Source organism: Lepisma saccharinum, chromosome 9 (genome assembly GCF_977018435.1).
Source record: "Lepisma saccharinum chromosome 9, izLepSacc3.1, whole genome shotgun sequence".
NCBI classification, from domain to species: Eukaryota; Metazoa; Arthropoda; class Insecta; order Zygentoma; family Lepismatidae; genus Lepisma; species Lepisma saccharinum.
The window spans coordinates 53,791,489-53,803,305 of NC_139237.1; the positions used below are offsets into that span (position 1 = coordinate 53,791,489).

The following is an 11,817-nucleotide window of genomic DNA, read 5'->3' on the forward strand; positions in this document are numbered from 1 at the left end:
ATCGCTTAAAACACGCAGGATGTAAGTTAAAAATTAATGAAAATAGTCATGGACAATTTGCACGGTAATACTTATGGATCCCACTGTACAACAATATAAAATAAAATAAAAATAGTGATCGACAATATTCATAGTATTGTCACAGATAAACGTATTATAATACGTTTATGTGAAACATTATACTGGGTGTATCATAAGTAATAGCGCAAACTGACACAGTTGAAAGTACACGATAATAGAAGCAAAAAAGTCTCAGTAAACATGGGTCTACAAACGAGCCGTTTTAGAGATAATTGCGAATGTGTGGTTACAAGCCGCCACTGACTTCATTGTTTGTAAACGTCGTCCTAGTTGGTAAAATGCTAATAATGTGTGCGAATGTCACTGATTGCATTTTGTAAACACCGAGTGCTTTCCTCTTTGTTTACATTTCGAGGTTTCCTCTTTGTTGACAAAGCAGAACATTTCCGAGAGGTGGCGTTGTAATCAAACAGGATGGATACAATCAGTACAGAGAATTGCACTTGCTTGTGACCAATTCCGAAATGAACCGGGGGTGTTAGAAATACGAGTAATTCGAAACTCATTACGGAATCGCGTACAGTATTGAATCCAGATGCAACACTTTGAACACCTCCTTTAATAGGTACCAGTGTACAGTAATTGTAACATGTAACATACTAACGTTTGTTAAAGTAAGTAGAATGTTCAATAAAAGCAATGAGATCTCCAATGACTTTTCTTACTGTATTATTATTCCAAGTAATGTCTTATTTCAGATGCATTTGAAAATAATCAGTCAGTCTAAATCGTAGGTTTTTATACTAAGCTTTGCAGAGGAATTTAGCAAAATTATCATACTAGCTCTGCCCGCAAAAGAAACGTCTCTACAACAGTCGCATCTAGGGGTGTTCAGAAGGAGTGGTAAGACGAGCGCACGCCTCCCCCCCGCAAATGAACGTCTACTTAAAATTATATATTTCATACACATCATTTCATTTCAGTCACGATAATTTATGTTATAAGGGAGTTGCAGGAACATGATAACCTCAAACTTAAGGAGTGTTTATTGAGGGGGCAACACTACAATGGAGGAAAATAAACCTGGTTTGAATTACGTTACTCATTCTTGGAAAAAATCGTGCGGACGTCCATTGTCACATTAATTTTAAACTTTAGTATAAGTATTGAAGTTCTAGTAAATTAATATTGGTGTTAGTAAACCATATATGTAATTATAAAATATCTTACAGTAAGATTTATTTTCCTCTGCATAAATAGTTCTGTTCTGCTGACGTAAAAGTCTCAAGACGAGCTCGGGTGTATGTATGTATACTAATTAAATGTTTGATTTCAGTGTAACTATTGAAACGAAAGTTAAGTGCTTTATACGTTTATATGTATGTAATAATTATAAAACACGTTAATTGAAAAACACCCTTTTCTGTATTTTTTACTTTGAACCCAGAGAAATAAATCAAGGGGTCTGGATTTCGATATCCGGTGCAGGCACATAATGGTAAAACTGTAGATCTAGTCTCGAATAGCTTATCTGTGCAATTATATTAAGTATAATTGTATACTAATACATATAGAATGTTCGTTAACTAAAAACTGTTAACCATATCACAAATTCGTACTCAATTAGACCACCTTTATAGCAAATGAAATCTACCAATTAGCTCACGTCTCACCGTAGCAGTATTCAAAAATAACTGTCGCATTTGCAAAATACAATTGCAATTTTTAGTTTGGCGTCTTAATCTATATGGCTGCTATTTTTGGCGACTATCCAATCCTGATTCTTTCGAACATGGTCGGAAATTTTTGCATGTTAATTGATTTTATTTTAATGCACTGCATGAGCTATTCGACATTTCCAGACAATTATACAAAGGGGTAATATCCTTTTTTACCACTCAATTTTATACCATTTTATATTTTGTCAGTTTTATTGCGATTGACTGTGCATGAATAATTGATGTCTATTATGAGACAACCACCACAAAATTTCCTTTAACTTAGAATAGAATGTAGGACCACCTCCACCTTCTAAGCACTTATCGATTTCTCTTCTTACATTGCCAAATATTGAATGTGACTTATGGACATGTTTTCAAGTTAGCATTATGCTGACCAAAAGGTTGCACTGAACCAGAAACGATCCAGTATTATTCCAGGAATAATATTTGAATTCATTACACCGAGAAAACCACATGCATTTGCATTTTGAGGATACAGTACAGTTTCGTCACACGTTACAAAAGAAACCATCCTTAAATACAAGAAATGTTTACCGTTGAAATCTAAAAATACATTCATATTGGAATATTCCACGAACTTTTCAATGTACCGTTGTTATTGAACTTTGTCATACACTTTTCTGCTTTTATTCAATTCGGCAGATCGAATAAAAAAAAAATAGATTGTTAATTTTTCCCTGTTGTGTGTTCCTAAGAAAAGAAAAAAATGCACTCTAAGTTCATAGTATAAACAAGTATTAGCTATAATCTCTCTTTCTCCCCTCCTCTTTCACGATGCCTTGAAAGCCTACTAATATGGCCTAAACTTTACAAAGGAGTCAAACAAAAGTGTATATCACTTTAAATGAATAATTTATAGAATAATGTACACAAGGATTTTGTAGATATCAAAATCACTTGGTGAAAGTCATTAATCTCGTAATCATTTAATGGTGTTTATTAGGCTCTAAGAAAGGAAACAAAATATATATGAACCAATGGGATGAAGCTCACACGAAAGGAAATGTAATACGTAAACTGTAAAAATACTTAATTTCTCTTGATTTCAAATTAAAAAAATTTATAGACAAAAATAGCAAATATTCTGTGCAGAAAATTATACAAAATACTAATCATGTTAACCGTAAATAGTGTAATTATTATTAAACTGTAAATAAACATGGGAGCTGATATTTTGCAAACTACATTAAAAGAATTGCCAAAATCCAGCTACAAAGACACTAAAAGATATTTAAGTTATAATTGTAGAGTACATCCAGAATGTTATATTTTCACTGGAAGAAAAGTGACTGAAATTATTATAGATTCATTACCACACTCAACAAACATTTCCATTGTAGGTTCATATACACAGCATCAGAAACAGAAAAATGTATATTTACACTTAATTTTTAATTTGTTTTAATTATACTGTTCAAATATTTTACAAGGCCGTTTACTAGAAAGAAGCCTTTCTATAAAATAAACATAGTATCTATATGTATGCTGCAAAAAAACACACCAGCATTTTTAAGTGTTTTTTAAAATTAAAAATCGATTTAAATAAAGAAATCTGAATTTAATAAAAAAAATTTATCTAAAATGAATTTTTAAATAAAAATCATGATTTTTATCCACCGTGGGTCAAACGTACAACACTTTGTTTCGCCCCTAGGTTCATACAACAATACAAAAATACAGAATATTAATAGATAACTCGTAATTGGCAGTCCCTTGGTTACGGAGTTTGTTAATTCAAAACATGTCTCTGGAGGCGATCACGTAGGACAGACATATTGTCGATTACATCGTATGAATTAACGAAATTCATTCCGATGGCTTTTTTAATGTTTTTTTTTATTTTGCTTAATCAAAACTTAGTACGTAGTATTAAATATAGTTTTGTTGTTACTTTAATTAGCTCAGAAGTAAGGTTTTATATTCTTAAGTAAAAATGGTTTTGCCTAAATTATAAATATGAATATTATATCCTGCCCCTATTTACACATTTACAATTGATCCACAGGTACATTACTCAAAATCAATCAGATCTCTATTTCAGGAAATGCGCACCTATGGCTCGTACAGTGCGATCCATGAGTATTACCGTGTAAATTGTCCATAACTAATTTAATTAATTTTTCTCTTACATCCTATGTGTTTTTAAGCGATGGATTTTTATGTATGTTGGTGCAGAAGTTTTCAACAGCTTGTTTTGAGTTTTCTTTTAATTCTTGAAGCTCTTTTTGCGTCATATAAAATGAACGAACATGGTGACGGGCAATTTGCACGGTAATATTAATGTATCCCACTGTACCATTGGCACTTCCATCAACGTAGAATAAGTATAGTTATCTCTGCGTGTTTATATCCTCAGTTTGATGATAATTCATTCAGGAACGCAGCTTTCTAGCGTTACTTTACGATGTGTCATATTTCACTTCAGCCTGCTATGCGTTATCATGCCCCCTCAGAATATTTTGTATGTGCAAAGCTTTTCTAATGGGAACTTGGAAATTCAACAGAAGAGTCTTACACCAAATGCCATTTTTTAATTATGCATACCAATCACTGTAGTCCGCAATTAGCGGTCTAAACACCGAAGATTCGAGAGACAAAAGCTGACCTTTGAGCAGCGATTGATCTTGCCCACGGAGGTTCTTCCTCATCCTCGTAAAAGTTGGTCAATAACTAATCTGTCGGTTACGCAAAAGCAACTCTCCTGGTTGGGAGTGGAAGTTCCCCTTCGCAGACCTGGAATTTTCCACTCTAACGGATTCGTTTTTTAAACCTACAGACGTGCAATTGAACACACATTAAAACATACTAATTAACACTTTTGCCCAAGTGTTGACCAGCCGTTAATTACATACAATAAAGAAAACCGTAATGCCAATCTGTACAATGAAAGAGCCACAACCCCCCAAATACACATTTTGAAAGTTTCAGACATGAGCAGTGATTGATGACTGTAGGGTCTCCTTGTCAGCCTAGTGGTTAATACTGTTGCTTTGTTATTAAGGGAAGCACGGTTTGATTTTCAGTGAGGGTGCAATGTACCCACATTACTGCAGGTTTAGTTAAGTGCAATATAAGTTGCTTTCAAGAAAGTAACTTATATTGCACTTAGCAAGCTTTACAACTTACTATGGTCCAGAAAAGCACATCTGATGTTGATGTCGTAGACGTAACTTGGCAGGGGCAAGGGAGGAGACTTGCCCCCACCCAAAAGATGTTCAGGTTTGTTAAAGTTTACAAGTTAAGGATACTTTTGTTAACATCGTAAGACCTGAGGAGCTAAGTAATAAATAATAACATTTATGATTTCGCAAATGTAACAGTTATTTAGCAAATAATTCCGGACACTATTTTTATGAGATGAAAAACTTTTCGACTCTGCCCCCTCTCAAACGTTAAGCTTCAAGTTCATATGTGTCCCCCCAAAGTTAATTCCCAAGTTATACGCCCGTGGTTAATGTTGACATAGTCCAGATTGGTTCGGATATCCTGTAACTCAAATTTCACTACAAGGATAACTCTGATATACATTTGTTTCTAGAATTATTTCTTATATAATATTTTTACAGTTTAGCCACAAAATATTTTCTTATAAAATGATTTGAACATTATCATATGTATAGGGGGACACAGGATCACTCCCCCCCAAGAAAACCGATGACTAAATATTATGAAACGTTATGATAACATTATAACGGAACGAACAAAAATGTTTCTAGCAGCATAGAACAGAATGATTCAATATTATTATTTTCCACACTGCCAAATAATAAGAAAGGTTTACCCAAATATGCTAATCGGAACTGGATCTATTTGAAATTAATATTTGGCTGCACATTTTAATTTCAAATACTGGCATAGGAGGATCTTTTTATGCTGTTCTAGTGATTTTCTGCGAATTTTGGCGCATATATTACTTGTGTTGCAATTAGTTTCGAGACATTCATTTATATTTCGCCTCGAGCTATGCCTTTTCCTCGTATTTTTGGAAGATAAATAAAATGATTCCGTGATGTAGAGCCAATGTAGACGTTCTTTCCAAATGATTCAACAAATCGTCAAATTGTACAAAATAATGTAAACGAGTTGAGAAATAGCTTTTATGATGAGAGGGTACAAGGTCGTCGTGTAGGTTTTTCGATCCTTGTTCCATGAGTTTCATTCATTGATCTATCTGTAAGTATGTATCAGTTATAATACAAAACAATTATCTACGTCCATTGACCTCAAGCATGGAGGAATTAGACAGCCAAATTGGTGGAACAATATATTTCTTCTTTGAGATATCTTTTGACATTACCTCTTAAGGAAAACAGTGTAATTGTTCTTTTCACCACTTTACTGTCTAGATTATTTACTTATCATTTAAAATTTTCGGCGCTCCATTAACGTTGTAGCTGGAACCTCTCGCACATGGTGCTGTGTTCATGTAGGAAAATCGAGCTTAGGAGAGCTTGCGCGATCGCCTCTTCCCTTAGAAAAATATCAACTTTTGAATTCTCTTTTGACACGATTATGATTTATATTTGATTGAACTAAATTAATTTAATGGCTTGTTGGTTCTTGTTTCGCCATTTCTGTTTAATTATTGCTCTACGTAAGCCTTGTGTGATGCAGAAAGAACTTTGTGGTTTAGAGAAAAAAAGAGATGAGAAGGTTTCGAGTTGAGATCGATATAGCGCACGAGACAGGACAGATACATCTTAAGTACTTGTTTGTAATGTAATGTAAGCTACACCTTTGAATATTTCAGAAATGTGAATGGGGATAAAGCAACGAGAGATTTTCTTATTCGTAATTATAAATATATGCATGTAGGGACACAGGACCGAATTTACAATTGCCCATCAGTAATATGCATGAAGACCAATCAGTACAGCAAAGCATGCTGCAGATTTTGGATCTCTCTCTCTGCTATAATATTAGTAAGGCTAACGCAGGCCCCATAGCTAAATGTACTTTGTATAATTTTCTCCCAACAATTTCCATATTTCTTAGAATTTACAGATATGTACAACATAACACACTTGGAATTATTAAAAAAACTATATCCATAATGCAACATATCTGAATGATTTATTTTCTTGTTTCGCTGATGACCTTGCCACTGGCGATTTTCGGATAAATCCTGACCCAGGGCCTTCCCCATGGCTTATATTCTCGCTGGCGCTTTATAATGAAGGGGTCCAGGGTTCGATCCTTAGAAGACACAATACACAGTCCTTCAGGTCTTACTTTAAACTATAGGTCCAGTCTCTAGTATCCTATTTCAGAAGAAAGTGGACAAACATTACCAAAGTTTTGAATCTCGTCCTGAACACGGATGTCCCTTTGTAAGTGTCAATCAATCATTTTATAATGATTCATCATCGTGGCCGTGATTAGCTTAGAGGAGGAGGAAGGTAAAAATCCATAAAATTATATGACTTTCTGATGGAGAAAGGAACCTATGTCATTCAAATTAACCCTCAATACAAAATAGAGGGAAATACTTTTTCCTTTGCTCTCCAAAGGTGGACGTAAGAAGTGTTTGAGGGTTTGTACACAAGCAGAGCATTTAACGAAGCGAAAATGAATCAATCGGAAGAACTGATAGCATTAGGTGAGGACAATTATGCTCATTTTGTATCATTGTTTTCTTGTTTAAAGTATTATGTCCAGCATCCAGCGTCTTTACACAAATCCTGTTAGTGTCACGCTGTTGGCTGCTCCAAGTTCACGGTTGGGTATTCGAGAATTGGTTACAAAAAAGCAAAGAAGGAAACACAATTGTTTCAGCTTACATTACGTAAATAAACAGTAATAGATGCTTTAAAACAAAACCCACTTACTTAAAACAAATATTCAGCGTGGAGGAAGACTTCCGGGTTGAGCCACACTTCCTGTTGCGCACCCAAGACGGAAACCACCAAAGCCTGCACCATTCCTCGTAGAATCCTCGCTTATGACTGGAAGCCGTCACCACGGCCTGTTCCTTCACAGAGCGACGTTCACGGCACAGTGCCCACAGAGATACTCCGCAGCCACGAAGGAAATTATAGCGCCACCGTCGTGCAATGATCTCCGTGCATTGTTGCCAGAAGAGGCTGCTTTCTTCCACAAGAGTAATAACTTCTCGCTCACTCTCTTCTCCCATTAGCCCGCGGCGTCGTTTCTCTTTTAGCTTGACTCATCTGCATAACTGGTGCAGGTTCCTCGCTACGTGATCTTCAGCCTTGAGAGGGGCGGTAGTGGACAGCAAGGCGTTGGATCGTCCTCAAGGACATTTTCTAGGGCAGTAGGTTGTCCTACCACAAGGTTTTGTACGAGAAGTCTCCTCACGCTTTTTCCCTCTTCGATAAAAAATGGTTACCACTCCTACCTCAGGTGAAACCGGGGAGAAGAAATATCTGGCATCTTCATAACAGCAGTATTATCACAAACATAAACTCTCAGTGCAACTTCATTAGTACATTCACATTGTTGCACGTATAACACTAAAATTACATAGTACAGTGGGATCCCCAAGTAAATTCTCCATAAAACTTTTCATTAATTTTTCTCGTGCATCCAACGTGCTTTTGAGGACTGGATTTTAACGTATGCTGGTGAAGAGCTTCACATCAGCTTGTTTGACGTTATGCTTCAATTCCTTAAACTCTCATTGCATAAAACTAAGGGAATACATATGGTGGCGACTCTTTGTTTGGTAATACCACAGATAATGGTATATACCCTTATCTATGGTAATACTTATGCATCCCACTGTACATATTGTAGTTTGATATTCAATATATTTATATTTTTATATATTTCCATATATGAAACCATGTAGCATACAATACTAGTATACAATAATGTCTACTGATTCGTGGTATGACACATGCAAGCAACGCACTTGCCGCTCCGGCCAGATACGTTAACGGTAATTGCTGACAGCTAGCCAATACCACGCCGCAGTATATCACTGTAACCTTCCGTGTAAGAAACTAGAAGAATGCTTACGCTCCGAGCTTTTAGTGCTATGATAAATATTTCGATGATGTCTTCATCCACGGGAACGTCATTGTCAACTGAAAATGACTGAAGTTGATTGAAGACTTTTGATAGTAAAATCCTTTAGTGTAAGAAATGTTCGAGTGGTTTAAGTACATTTACTGTTATCTGCTGTTTTAAATTTCGTGATAAGAGCGTAAAGCGATTTATGGAACTGACCATTGCGAAGAACGAGATGAATCACCAAACTGAGAAATTGTGAACACAATGCGAAACCTGTCATTTTCCTTGACCGAAGTCAGCTGATGATAGGCGTACAGTCACCGGCAAAAAAGTGGGACACCTAGGTCCTGAATTACTGGCTTCCCTACAATGCGCTATGTGTGTTGCCTAAATCTACGGCGATAAGTGTATTTTAACAGTAAATTGTCATTGGCAACTTCTACGACCGCCGTAGAGTTAGGCAACACACACATTCAGGACCTAGGTGTTCCATTTTTATTGCCGGTGACCGTACATGCTCCGGCTTTGCAGTCTATCACTCTATTTCCAGGCAAATATGGATAATGATCTGTGTCACTAATGTAGGCTTTTGTTAAATTCATAATTTTTGGAACTGTTACGGTAGTTGAAGTTACTGGGGAGGCATTGCTCAATTATGGGGTTTTACTAGGATTGCTTACAGCTTCTAGAACGTCACCCCACACCACTGTTACTAGCAAATGCTTTATTGTTATTCTTGAATGTTGAACAACAGTAACTAATACACACACACCCTCCATTTGAAATAATGACTGGTCATTAATCGTTTGGGCACCAGCATTCAGGCTACAGGATATCTTTTTGGGGTTGTTACATCATCAATTCATAACCAATGGATTTCCATCTCAGGTGGAGAGTCATTGCGCACAGTGGGCCGGGTCCCACTTTAAACTGCAGATCCAGTCCGATTGGCCTATTGAGCAAAACACGAGACAAACTTGTTCTTCTCTGCTGGGAGCGATTTTCTTGGCCACGGAATTCAATACAAGGAGCTCTTCTTACCTGCGTCCAGAGAATGGGCCGTGAATGCAAGAAGGGCCGTAATGTTTTCTTCTCATTCGTTTCTTTGCAAAAAAAAATGACAGCTATACTCTGTCGCCGGTATCTCTGGGGCAAGCGAACGAAAACAAGTCTCTGCACAAGTGACGCGAAACGGTTCTACCAATGAACACTTGAGAGGGAACGGGATTGCGTGGAGGAAGGAAAGAGAATGCAGTTGCCAGCCTTCGTAGCAGGGTTATACTACTTTGTTCTGCCCACACGATTTCCCCCCTTCTCTTCCGCTATGCGCTGCCTTGCTCCTGAGATATCCGGGACAGAGTATAGGTCGTCTCCGATTGGCTAGACGGTCTGGAATATACAGCGCTGGTCCAAGTAACACTTCCGATTACGAACCTATTCATGCTACTTAGATAATATTAAAATAACTTGTTTATCATCATCGCATGTCTTGGAGATAGTTCTCGAACTAAAATCAACGAATATAAAATATGGTGAACTAACTTTACTCTTGCAAGAATCTTCCTGATCCTGTATTTAGTACATTTCATGCAATCTTCACAATTAATAGAGAGACTACAATCGAATTGTAAGAGTCCTGGCAATGCAATATTCAACTAAAAAACATGTAATGTAAGCTTGTTTAAAAATATTCACAATGCCTTAGTCTATTCTGTCTTCCTTTTGCCTATGGACAAACATGTCACGTACCGGGAACAGTTTCCCGCTGATGAATGGTTCTTTGTGGGTGGAATGTAACTGTGCATGTACTATCATATCTTATGGAACATCTGAAGATACCTGTTGTGTCTGTGACAAATCCACTGCTTTACTTAATAATGGGAATGTTTGTTGAAAACATTGGTATAATGCCAAGGACGTATTTAAGGGGGGGGTCGGGTCCAGGGTGTCCGGACTCTTCCCCGAAAGACTTACCAATTACTACGTGATTAAAATATACTTCTCAAGCGTTTGCTGTATAATCGATGGTTCTTATTTATTCCTCTGAACTTATTGGAAGGCAAGGATTATATTGGAATTATACGGTTTTGAAAAACAGTGCTAAATAATATTTATGCACACTACTACTTAAGATAATGCATAAAATATTAACCATGAAATTTACTTTTTGCTAAGTGGATTTAACGTCCTTTATTGTTATTCAATAACTATTTAAATTCTTTATCTATTTAACATTACTTTCCTTGTCAGGGCACTTGTTCTTATACTAATTTTGGTGATCTTAACTACACGTAAACTAGATAATAGTTTACTAGTTTACTAGATAATACGTTCTGGGTTGGTGTGTGTGTGGTGTATGGTGACGTGGTGAGTGCTAACTAATCAAATGAACGTTTAAAGCAACAGATAGGCATTTGTTGAATCTTCTGAACTTGAACATTACTATTCGTCTACTTGGTTGAACGTCATTTCCTTGCACCACCCTGACACTGGAATACACCTGCACTACATCGAGTGTCAAAAAGTGCAGCGAAATAGACAGGGCTATATGCTGTTATATCTAGCTATATTTCTATACCTTATTTTCACCTATTCATGTATTAATAACAATACAATATTAATACATTTACATTTTTAATTAATATTATTTTAATTTACACATTATTATCACTATTTTATTTATTTTATTTCATTTTATTGAGATATTTGGTTCGGACTCTTCCCGAAATATATTTCTAGATACGTGCCTGTAGAACGCGTTCAAGTACTGAAGGGGTGACCCTTCCATGCAGTACATCCAAATGCAGGCCCGTAGCAAGGTTAGGCAAGGGGATCTGAACATGCACATGCGCAGAAGGTGCTATTCATTTTCTTTTAAGACAACTAAGTTAGAAAATGCGACAGACAGATTTACACTTGGCAGAAATAAGAAGAGGAGGAAAAAACACAAGGTCAGGGGCGGCGCCAGAAATTTTCGACCAGATTGTCAGAAGCTGTATATTGATGACTTAGGGTGGGCAGCAGAGGCGAAGATATAGTACAAGCAATGCAAGCACTGCTTGCATTGTTTGAATATCAT

The 11,817-nt window shown here is 36.4% G+C and overlaps 1 protein-coding gene across 1 annotated transcript in view; it reads right to left on the reverse strand.

Annotated features, from left to right (window-relative positions):
- Positions 1-7,772, reverse strand: part of LOC145992668 (uncharacterized) — a 51,660-nt gene extending 43,888 nt beyond the window's left edge. The window contains exon 1 of the mRNA XM_083129041.1: positions 7,592-7,772. The gene's annotated coding sequence lies outside the window, so the exon portion shown is untranslated. The remainder of the gene's footprint in view (positions 1-7,591) is intronic.
- Positions 7,773-11,817: the final 4,045 nt, after the last annotated feature.